The 12,591-nt window shown below is 40.0% G+C and overlaps 1 protein-coding gene and 1 pseudogene across 5 annotated transcripts in view; both read left to right on the forward strand.

The window, feature by feature from the left end:
* Positions 1-12,591, forward strand: part of LOC126481487 (ran-binding protein 3) — a 312,296-nt gene that overhangs the window by 22,478 nt on the left and 277,227 nt on the right. Inside the window, exon 2 of one of the 5 annotated variants that reach the window (XM_050105296.1) lies at positions 8,834-8,952. The exons of the other annotated variants lie outside the window; for them this stretch is intronic. The gene's annotated coding sequence lies outside the window, so the exon portion shown is untranslated. The remainder of the gene's footprint in view (positions 1-8,833; positions 8,953-12,591) is intronic. 5 annotated transcript variants of the gene reach the window in all.
* LOC126424659 (U6 spliceosomal RNA) lies at positions 9,113-9,226 on the forward strand (annotated as a pseudogene).

The raw sequence follows: 12,591 nt of genomic DNA on the forward strand, positions 1-12,591 counted from the left end.
GACGCTTAAAGTAGTAAAGGAGTTTTGCTATTTGGGGAGCAAAATAACTGATGATGGTCGAAGTAGAGAGGATATAAAATGTAGGCTGGCAATGGCAAGATAGCGTTTCTGAAGAAGAGAAATTTGTTAACATCCAGTATTGATTTAAGTGTCAGGAAGTCATTTCTGAAAGTATTCGTATGGAGTGTAGCCATGTATGGAAGTGAAACATGGACGATAAATAGTTTAGGGAAGAAGAGAATAGAAGCTTTCGAAATGTGGTGTTACAGAAGAATGCTGAAGATTAGATGGGTAGATCACATAACTAATGAGGAGGTACTGAAAAGGATTGGGGAGAAGAGAAATTTGTGGCACAACTTGACTAGATGAAGGGACCGGTTGGTAGGACATGTTCTGAGGCATCAAGGGATCACCAATTCAGTATTGGAGGGCAGCGTAGAGAGTAAAAATCGTAGAGGGAGACCAAGAGATGAATACACTAAGCAGATTCAGAAGGATGTAGGTTGCAGTAGGTACTGGGAGATGAAGAAGCTTACACAGGATAGAGTAGCATGGAGAGCTGCATCAAACCAGTCTCAGGACTGAAGACCACAACAACAGCAACAACATTCTCCTGACATTGTTATACTGATACTTGTATTGCTTGTAGAGTTCTATATGTAACTCAGAGTTAGTCAGTCTGTGTGAGCTATACATGTTTCCAATTTTTTCTTTCAGAACTTTCGTTCTAACTTCAAATCTCACACATTTTAATTTAAATGGTGGTTTTTTGAACACTCATTTTTTAAATAGGATGATAATATTTATTTGCCCAGTCAGAAGCTCTAAGAAAGAGTTCCATTTATTGTTGGCCTCAGTGATGGTAATAACTGATTTCCAAGATTCATGACTTAACCTATTTCTTTGGTCTGACCTAAATCATTTGAGAAGTGACAATTTATGATGTCTGCTGAGAGGATAGGATCAGAATTTGCTGCAACATGATCTATTGAACCACGATGTGTGTTATCTATTCTAGTGGGTGCTAGTCCTAGTAGATCTTCAGCCCGTTAGATGAAATACATTCTCTAAAATGTTCACTTTCCTGGCTGTCATGTAGTGTTGATACTCAGATCTCTAAGCAAGACAAGTTTTACACATTTTAATTTACTCAAAACTTCAAGCAATTTCAGGAAAGCATCAAAATTGCCACCAGGGGGCTATAGTACTTATAACAAAGAAGGAGACAGAACAAAACATGAATTTGGGAATTGCAGTTTTGAATTATTTGGGTGAACAAGTTCTCTGTTGACAAATTAATTTTTCTGTGGATTTTCTATAAAATTTAACTTTCTCAAGTAAGTGGCAGCACCATCACCATTGTTGAGTATTGATAGTTTATAGCCTTCTAACATGAAATAATGAATGTTTTCTACCGATTTCTGATGTTCAGCAGCAGCAGCAACAACAACAACAACAACATTCCTGTGATAAATGATTCAGTAATGTCTGTTTGGTTTCCTAAACCCTGTACATTATAATGGAAAAATGGTAGGTTAGTATCGTGTGAATTTAAGGCTATGTGAGGCATAGGCCCATATGGATCGTATACCCTGGCATTGAAGTCCACCTGCATAATCAATACTTGTCTAGGTTGTTACTGTTGCTTACAGTTTTGAACACAGCTTTCCTTGAATATGCCCCCAGCCCCCCACTGACTGTTAGTTATCTTTGATTTATATGATTTTGCACACGTCATTTACAGAATCGAACTATTTAGATGCAAGTGCGCTACTCTACTGTGCCAAGTTTGTTTCCTCTCATTTAGAGGTGTGATTACAGCACTGTGGCGCAGGAATTTTGTTGTCTGCCAGAACCACAGACATGTATTAACAAACAAACTCAATTATGTAATTTTATATTTTCAAGGTGATATTTAAAACTTTCTTAAAATTCTTTGTAGAAAAAAAAAAAGTATTTGTTGATGTATGTATTAAACTTTCAAGCATACATATCTATAAATGTGCAGCAAGAACTCAAATATAAAATTAATGTATTTAAATAGCCCATAAATTGATCAGTGACACATCATTACAAAATGATGTAGCAATTTATGTTAGTTTGCAGCCGTTTATGGACATAAAGATTTACATAAATGTAGAGAAACTGCACAAATACAGGGTGGGGCAAATAAAAATGGAACAGAGTTCCAGGGTACAAAAAACCACAGCAGAGGAAAGGAAACACATTACTAACCAGATTATATCAGATGTTGAAACTGACTAGCATTCACCTCTTGACACTTGTGGGCCCTGGTCGGCAGGTTTCTGAAAGCAGATTGAAGCTAGACTGCTGGGATTGCTGTGTTTCTTGAAGAATATGGGAGTTGTTGCAATATACCTTAGACTTAAGGGCTTCCCCCCCCTACACACACACACACACACACACACACACACACACACACACACACACACACACAAAGTAATGACACACTCATAGGTCAGGTGACCTGGGTGGCCAGCTAGGGCTGTGACCAGACTGACCTCTGCTAACAACTCTGTCAGATGTGAAGACTGTGTAAATATACTCCAAGGTCCGACAGGCTGTAAGGGCAATTGCTCCATCCTGTTAAAAGAAACTGTAGTATTTTCCTCTTCCATTAATGCTGCTACAAATTCATATCAGTTGCATCCACTCAGCTGGGCCACTTTTATTTGCCCCACCCTGTAGGTGTAAGGCAGAAATGGGGTTTTGTACTGTATTTGTGAGGACATGAGCATGAACAGCTCACTGTTGAATGGGCTACAAGATTTTAGATAATACTGTGAAAAGTTGGGAATAATGTATGACTAGTTGGGAATAATATACAACTCACCTATTCCACTGAAAAATCAGTAAGGGAAATGAATTAATTTATTCATACTAGGATAATGAGACTGGAAATTTTATTCGTTGCTGTATATTCAGTTCAGTAGTTGTGATTGTTTTCTTTTATGTCTCTCTTTGATATCAAGAATGATAAAGAGAAGGGATATTTAAAACAATGGAAGTTTTATAAGAGAAATGCACATTTTTATAAACCTTTAATTTCACTTAAAATGTATTGAACTGATAAATTTTTTGGTGCACAATGTGTGTGTTGATTTGTGGTATAGCATTTGCAGTATTGTATAGAAAAGACATTTGAGTTTTGATTCCTGAAAGTATAATTAATGTTTATAAAAATTATGTTTCATTATGGGTTGATGTTTGAGTTCATTTGAAAGAAGATTCCAACAGTTCTTTCTGATGTTAAGGTATGTTGTTGTTGAGAATTTCAACATTTTATAATAGAACCTAGAAGGTGGAATGTCATTCCACTTTACTAAAGGAACTCTTACTGTGATAGTGACAGCCCTATATGAGGAGGTATTATTGCGGAATCATTAGAGTTTTTGGTCTTGGTTATTGTAGATGATGTTTGGAAGGGGACAGTTAGACTTGAATTGTTTCCAATCACATGAAAATTATGAGCACATTAATAACACTGCTTCAATACTTCTAGCTCTTATAATCTTCATGAGGGTAATGTTTAGTAATCTGTTCCGTAAAAGAAGCCATCCCAGTTTGAGAATCACCTAGGAAGTAAGCAGAATGAGATTTTCACTCTGCAGCAGAGTGTGCGCTGATATGAAACTTACTGGCAGATTAAAACTGTGTGCCCGACCGAGACTCGAACTCGGGACCTTTGCCTTTCGCGGACAAGTGCTCTACCAACTTCGCAGGAGAGCTTCTGTAAAGTTTGGAAGGTAGGAGACGAGATACTGGCAGAAGTAAAGCTGTGAGTACCGGGCGTGAGTTGTGCTTCGGTAGCTCAGATGGTAGAGCACTTGCCCGCGAAAGGCAAAGGTCCCGAGTTCGAGTCTCGGTCGGGCACACAGTTTTAATCTGCCAGTAAGTTTACCTAGGAAGTAAGTTTCTAAGTAAACAGTGACAAAAGATCATTGGTCATACTAGTGCCCCCTTTTGCAGTACTTCTTTATGTAATTGCTACAACATTGTAACACACATTAGAATGAAAATAGTGGCTCAGGATTCCAGGGGGTGTGAGAAAACTGTTACCAACTGATATTTGTGATTAGTTGTTATGCTGCAGCTGTAGTGTAAGGCCAAGCAGTGTTGTGCTTCAAAAAGACATTATGTATAAATATGCGAAGTCATCTATTGCGAATTGCATGATAGAAATCTTCTTACTTCATTTCAGTACACCTCTTTGGTACAAGAACCATGCGTCTTTTTTTTTTCCTTCTTTCCTTATGAGACTTGTCACTGAGGAGAGAAAACTGAGATGTGAGTACCTGCAGTACACACATTTTTGTTAAGTTCCATTATTAGAATGACCCTGCTATGTCTTTTGGTTGTTTATTCATATGGTACAGGAATTAATCATATGAAATAAATTACTGGGCGAAATGCAGCTTCCTGTCATTTCCTCTTCTGCTGTGACTGTCATTACCTGCAAAGTGGTTTATAAAATTTTTGGAAAGCGGAATGAAAGCTTTATCACAGCATAACTTCAGTTATATTAACTGTGTGACCCATTCCCACCAATTCCTTGATGGTTACGCAAATCATTCTTGATTGCAAAAATTGTTACATTCAGAACTGAATGTGAGCATGCATGCACAGTCCCAGTGCTAAGGAGCATACTCCAAACCAAACAAGTGGCTTTTATGTTGCATGTCTGGAGCAGGGCAGTAACTCTTCTGCTGGGAAAGGGCCATTCCGTGGAAGTTAGTTGTGTTTCATGTGCTGTACTTCCTGTTCCTAACCTTCACTGTGTACTGTCCCATTGAAGTTTATCAGTTTCTTATTTTCATATTAATTCTTCAATGTTTCATTGTCAGTTATACAGATGTTACATTGGTAATCATGGGGTGACCCAGAAGTAGACTACAGATCACTGGAAACAAATGTGCTTAAGTTGTATTTGTGTTATATGCAATATTAAAAGGCTAAACCTAAATATTTACATATTCATTTTTTTCATGTTATAAGGTTTTTTTTGTTCTGAGAAGTTTCATGTTTTACCTGTGTGTTTGTAAAATTTTGCAAATCTCATATATCTTCCACTGTGATACAAGTCATTGCTCAAAAAACAACTTGGATGTGGGGGCACAAACATAGCTAAAGTCAGGGTGCAGAGAAAAGTATGTAGTTGGTGATACAAGAATAGTGATGTCAGAAAATTGTGGGAACAGGAGTGAAAGTATTAGGACAGCAGAGACAATTTTAGGAGGTTACAAGACTGGAGAATACAATGTTGTGGAATAGTTTCCATATGTGCAATTCAGAGAAAGGGATGGGGTGTGTGGGGTTCAGATGTAGTAGGCTGTAAAGCACCTTCTGAAGTTTACCTTGTTTTGGTGACCTGCACAGTCTGTCAATGGCTGTTCAAAATTTCCCCAAAGCCAGATTGACAGTGTCCATTTATACAGGGTGTTGCAAAAAGGTACGGCCAAACTTTCAGAAATTATTCCTCACATACAAACAAAGAAAAGATGTTATGTGGACATGTGTCCGGAAACACTTAATTTCCGTGTTAGAGCTCATTTTAGTTTCGTCAGTATGTACTGTACTTCCTCGATTCACCACCAGTTGGCCCAATTGAAGGAAGGTAATGTTAACTTACATGCGACATGTTGACATGCGACTCATTGCTCTACAGTACTAGCATCAAGCACATCAGTACGTAGCATCAACAGGTTAGTGTTCATCACGAACATGGTTTTGCAGTCAGTGCAATGTTTACAAATGCGGAGTTGTCAGATGCCCATTTGATGTATGGATTAGCAAGGGGCAATAGCCGTGGCGCGGTACGTTTGTATCGAGACAGATTTCCAGAACGAAGGTGTCCCGACAGGAAGACGTTCGAAGCAATTGATCGGCGTCTTAGGGAGCACGGAACATTCCAGCCTATGACTCGCGACTGGGGAAGACCTAGAACGACGAGGAAACCTGCAATGGATGAGGCAATTCTTCATGCAGTTGACGATAACAGTAATGTCAGCGTCAGAGAAGTTGCTGCTGTACAAAGTAACGTTGACCACGTCGGCGTATGGAGAGTGCTACTGGAGAAGCAGTTGTTTCCGTACCATGTACAGCGTGTGCAGGCACTATCAGCAGCTGATTGGCCTCCACGGGTACACTTCTGCGAATGGTTCATCCAACAATGTGTCAATCATCATTTCAGTGCAAATGTTCTCTTTACGCATGAGGCTTCATTCCAATGTGATCAGATTGTAAATTTTCACAATCAACATGTATGGGCTGACGAGAATCCGCACGCAATTGTGCAATCGCGTCATCAACACAGATTTTCTGTGAACGTTTGGTTAGGCATTGTTGGTGATGTCTTGATTGGGCCCTATGTTCTTCCACCTACGCGCAATAGAGTACGTTATCATGACTTCATACGGGGTACTCTACCTGTACTGCTAGAACATGTGCCTTTACAAGTACGACACAACATGTGGTTCATGCACGATGGAGCTCCTGCACATTTCAGTCGAAGTCTTCGAACGCTTCTTAACAACTGATTCGGTGACTGATGGATTGGTAGAGGCGGACCAATTGCATGGCCTCCAAGCTCTCCTGATCTCAACCCTCTTGACTTTCATTTATGGGGGCATTTGAAAGCTCTTGTCTACTCAACCCCGGTACCAAATGTAGAGACTCTTCGTGCTCATATTGTGGACGGCTGTGATACAATACGCCATTCTTCAGGGCTGCACCAGTGCATTAGGGATTCCATGCGACGGAGGGTGGATGCATGTATCCTCGCTAACGGAGTACGTTTTGAACATTTCCAGTAACAAAGTGTTTGAAGTCACGCTGGTACATTCTGTTGCTGTGTGTTTCCATTCCATGATTAATGTGGTTTGAAGAGAAGTAATAAAATGAGCTCTAACATGGAAAGTAAGCGTTTCCGGACACATGTCCACATAACATATTTTCTTTCTTTGTATGTGAGCAATATTTCCTGAAAGTTTGGCCGTATGTTTTTGTAAGACCCTGTATAAAGGGACATCTAGTAGGTGATTAGGGATGTATGAAAAATTGTGTATTTATTGCAGTGAAGTTCATGTATTGACACAGCTGTTTCCTTTGTTGAACCTGCCTTTAAATGCAGGATGTTAGTGTGCCAGGACTTGAATAGGAGGCATGGAAGCATAAATTAACTCTGTGGGTTTTGCATGAATATGATGTGTGTAGCAAAGAATCAGGATTAGGAGTGGCACAAGCTTGGAAGGATATTCCTCTAATGAAAATGTTGAATGACGATCAAAGCTATTCTTCAGTGAGGACTTACTTTCCTTTATAACAACATGAATTGAAAATAATAAGAAAAGTGTGCAAAGTTTACTACTATGTTCCCTGTGTTTAATTTATGCTTGTTTCAAAATATCAGTTGTAACATCAGATCCATTTAAGAAAAAAAAGAAACACCATAAATGCACATTGTTTCAGAGCACATAGGCTCTTCAGTTATGTATAGAGTAATATTGAAATTTGTGTCCATATCATTAAAAATGTGAAGCAAGAGTTAATTCTAAATAAGACGTAATACTGTTCAGTCCATTCAATGTTCCTTTAAATTTAGTTTCTAAAAGACTCTGTTAATTTTTAGAGGCAGTAGTTCACTCAATACTGTGAGAACAGCTATTTTTTGTTGCAATGTGACATAAGCAGAGCATCTTGACAGTATGCATTGTACATCATCAAAGTGAGAAACATCAGTGATTTACGTCTCCAAAGAACCTCTTAAAAATGTCTGTTGCAATAGCAAATTCTTTCAGTTGTAAGGAATGTGCAGTGTTGTGATTTCTGTTTGCAAAAGGTTTAAATATTTTTGAAATTTCCCATAAAATTACTGAAGTATATTGAGAATTTATTGTAAGTTAAGTAATGAGTGATGTCTTTCTCATTTGCCCTACATTATTAAAGTACTTTCTGTTTTTATTAGATGGTACAAAAAATGAATATTGTTGTCAGTACCTAATAATATTTTGAAAGCTGATAAAACAGTTAATCTGTTACACAAACTCTGTTGCACTGTGTGTGTGTGTGTGTGTGTGTGTGTGTGTGTGTGTGAGAGAGAGAGAGAGAGAGAGAGAGAGAGAAGGGTGGGCGGGCTAAAGTGAGGGAGTGTCAGCAGCCTTGTTACTTCGTGCATTGTATGCATGTAGGCTGCATGTTTATCAGTGTGACTTCCAACAGAAATGAATTAGAAATGCAAAATACATGATATAATAATTCGAGAGGTCACACAATTCACCTAATAAATTTCAGAATTGTTTGTTTATTTGTTAAGTGCACTGAATGCTTGGAATGAGAAAGATTTGCTTTTTAGTCAACAAGTTGTAACAAGAAATCCTGAAGTGTTCTTCACGATGCTATTAAATCTAAGCTGACAGATTAGAATAAATGTAGTGTATTAAGTTATTAAATTAATTTTGTCTGTGACACTCACAGAAGTAGTATTATGCAACATACATGTAGTAGTACATCTCCACATTAATGGAGTAGGGAGGTACTAGACGGAAGCTCTGGATTGCCATCTAAGGAGTGCAGGGTTCTGTTTCCTGTCCAGCCCATGCTGATTTAGCTTTTCCTTGATTTCCCTAAGTTAATTAAACCCTTACCAGAAGGGTTTCCTTAGTAATGGCACAACCATTTTTTCCCCCCGTCTGAACTAGTGTTCTATCTGTAAGAGACACCTCATTAACAAGACATTAAATCATAATATTCTTTCCTCCCTTTGAGGTACAAGTAGTATGCTCATTCACCTCGTAATTGTTAATTGTTTCAACAGGACTTTAAGTAATATCCGAAAGAAGTAAGAAATATCCTGGTCCAAAGTGTTTGCCATTGCTGAGGAAACAATCATCATTGTCAGTGGGCTGCTCCTGCCAATAGTAGAGGTGACATTAAGTAAGTGAAAATGTTTAAAACTTTGGAGGCCAGCCACTTAGAAGAATATCGGTCGTAGGAAGTTGACCACTTACACATTTTTTAAAGTGTTACTGGCACATATGTAATTTGATGTATGTTTGACCAAGCTTCAAGATTTATTTTTCATATTTATGTTAGTTTTGTGATTGGTTACAAATTTTAATATAATGATGACAGTACAATCATCCTCCCAAGAAGAGCATGGCCCCTGCGCTAGAATGACATGCAAAATCGTGAAGCATTCTACATTTTTTGAACTTTATCTTAATAACGATCCACTCACTGTAGTGGAGACATGTGGATTCTTAGGACTGGTTTTCAATGCGCGATTGACTTGGTTACCTCACCTTCGTCAGCTGAAGTGGAAGTGCTGGCAGCACCTCAATGCCCTTCGCCCTTCACTGCTTGAGCAACACCAACTGGGGAGCAGATTGCTCTACTCTGCTGCAGCTCTACAGAGCCCTTGTTCAATCCCACCTTGACTATAGGAAAGTGGTTTATGGTTCTGTGGTGCCCTCAGCGTTGTGTTTACTCGACCCAATGCACTACTGTGGTGTTTGCCTAGTGATGGGAGCTTCTAGAACGAGTTCGGTGACCTCCTGGTGGAGGCCAGAGTCCCTCCATTGAAGGCTAGTCGTGCACAACTACTGGCCAGTTACGTTGCACACGTTTGGAATTCTCCTGTGCATCCGAATTACTGTCTCCTTTTCCCAACCATGGCAGTTCATCTCTCACATCGACGGCCCAGATCAGGGCTTATGATTGTGGTTCATGTTCGTTTCCTTCTGTATGAACTGGAGTCCTTACCATTACCAGCTCTCCTCGAGGTCCATTCACACACACCTACATGGTGTACACCTAGGCCGCAGATTCTTCTGGACCTTTCGCTGGCACTAAGGACTTCGTTAAACCTGGATCTCTCCGCTATCACGTCGTCTAGATTTTCGATGTGTACTGGGGCCGTGAAGTGGTTTACACTGACGGCTCGATGGCTGATGGTCATGTAGACTACACGTATGTTCATGTAGGACATATTGGACGCACTCCTTGCCAGATGGCTCCAGTGTTTTCACTGCAGAGCTGACGACCATATTTCGTGCTCTTGAGCACATCCACACGTGCCCTGGCGAGTCATTTCTCCTGTGTACTGACTCCTTGATCAGCCTACAAGCTATCGACCATTGCTACTCTTGCCATCCTTTGGTAGCATCCATTCAGGAGTCCAGCTATACCCTGGGGATGGTCCCATCGTTCAGTGGTGTTTGTGCAGACCCCAGGACACGTCGGAATCCCAGGCAACAAATTTGCCGACAGGCTACACGGAAACCACTTTGAGAGGTGGGAATTTCCGAAACTGACCTGCGTTCTCTTGTACGCTGCATGTTTTTTCAGCTTTGGGAGATGGAATGGCATAACAGTACATACAACAAACTGCATGTCATTAAGGAGGCTATAAATGTGTGGAGGTCCTCCATGCGGGCCTCTTGCAGGGACTCCGTGGTTCTCTACCGGCTCCACATTGGCCATGCTTGGGCATCCCACGGTCAGTACACCGTGAAGACCCACCTCAGTGTCAGTGCGGCACCCGGTTGACAGTGGCCCATATTCTGGTGCACTGTCCTAATTTGACTGCCCTGCAACAAAATCTTGCGTTACCGGTCTCGTTGCCGCTAATTTTATCTGACAATGCCTCTTCAACTGATTGAGTTTTACATTTTATTCGTGAGGGTGGGTTGTATCATTTGATCTATGTTTTAGCACATGTCCTTTGTCCCTTTGTGTCCTCCACCCTGGTGCTTTTAGGGTGGAGGTTTTAATGTGTTGTGTTGCAAAGTGGCTGGCTTCTCCTTTTTATTCTCGTGGTCAGCCAGCCATTGTAATCTGCTCTCTTGTTTTTGATCTCTTCTACATGTTTCGTACATTTCTCTATGGTTTCCTTGTCCGATTTTGTCCAGTTTAGTGTTTGTTGCCCTTCTGTCATTCTTGTGGTTTTCTCCTTTTTATCCAGCTGTGTTTTGTATGTCTCGATTATTTTACTCCCATCCTTGTGGAATTATTTTAATCGGAATGAGAGACTGATGATCTAGCAGTTTGGTGCCCCCACCCCCTTCTTTTAAACCAACCAACCAACCAACCAGTCCTCCAAGAAAAGAGTGTGAGGTGAGGTATTGTGCAATTGTCTTGAGCTTCCAAAATTTCTTTTTCACAACAAACTTGACATATTTTTAGCAGAATTACAGCAAAAATCGAAACCTAACTGGTACACTTGTAAAACTATGTCAGTGCAGTTGTATTGGCTTAGCCATGCGTGAAAGCAGTTATTATGTTTGCTAATGTTCTTTTCAAAGTAATTATAGAAATTGGCAACAAAAGGCAGCACCAGTCAAGGAACGGGTAGCAAGACATTTGTACATTGTTCTCATGTGATATGAGTCCAGTTTTTAAGTGATAGATGGCTCACACGTTGAGAAAATTGCAGCCCAAACAATACTTGGGTGCAGTCTTTGTAACACAGGGTTGTGGGGTCAAGGTATGCTGGGACTTGGTCTTCAGAGTGTTAATGTCTTGGAACTGGCATTTACATTGAAAGCTTGCTTGAGAGTGCCATTTACTCTTGTACTGAAACCTTTCTAAGGAAAGCCCTTTTTAAAATGTTAAAAGAACTTGTTGCATACAATCCTGTTTGAAATTATTCTTACTCTGTCCATGAGAAGCAATGTGTGTGTGTGTGTGTGTGTGTGTGTGTGTGTGTGTGTGTGTGTGTGTGATGTAATAGGTATTTTCAGTTCCATTTCGTTTATGAAAGCGATTTCTTAAAACATTGTAAAGTAATTTTTATTAGATCTATGGCTCAATATTTTGTAGATTGACCACCCATTCATATTACCTAAATTAGTCATCAGGATTTATGCTTAGTGTGCCTGTTCAGATCAAGCTGATACACCACACAGATGAAGACAGAAATGCGCGTGCAGATTTTGCAGAGAGGGTCTTTCTTTCAGTACTTTTAATAACTCTTTGGAACTTCGCAGAAGCTCCCCCAAATGGCTAATCCAGGACCTGGCGTACATTTTCGATTACAGGTTGCCTACCTGACTTCCTCCAGGGGCAACAAAAATTTGATTTCAGGTGTTTAGTTTAATTATTGGCTGAACTTATAAACTTAAATTTGTCATGGCGCAGTCATTAAGAGGTACAATCGTATGTTAATGGTTTAACACTGTAAGAGAAGTATTACAGTTAGAAACTGCATGTGGATCTTGTCAGCATGACTAGCTGCTCACAAAATACCCGCACTATATTCGTAAAGTGCACTCAGCCTCATGATGCCAATGAGGAGCTACTCAACCGAATAGTAGCGGCTTCGGTCAAGAATATAATCATAACGACCGGAAGAGTGGTGTGCTGACCCCACGCCCCTCCTATCCGCATCCTCCACTGAGGATGACACGGTGGTCGGATGGTCCCGATAGGCCACTCGTGGCCTGAAGATGGAGTGCTTTTTTATATTCGTCCAGTATTTGAGAATGAGAAAACTTTTTCACAGTTACATGCTTAATGCCAAATATTTAACACATTAACTCATCTTCAAAGTAGTCAGAATGTTTGAAGCCATTT

Source organism: Schistocerca serialis, chromosome 1 (assembly GCF_023864345.2).
Source record: "Schistocerca serialis cubense isolate TAMUIC-IGC-003099 chromosome 1, iqSchSeri2.2, whole genome shotgun sequence".
Classification (NCBI taxonomy): domain Eukaryota; kingdom Metazoa; phylum Arthropoda; class Insecta; order Orthoptera; family Acrididae; genus Schistocerca; species Schistocerca serialis.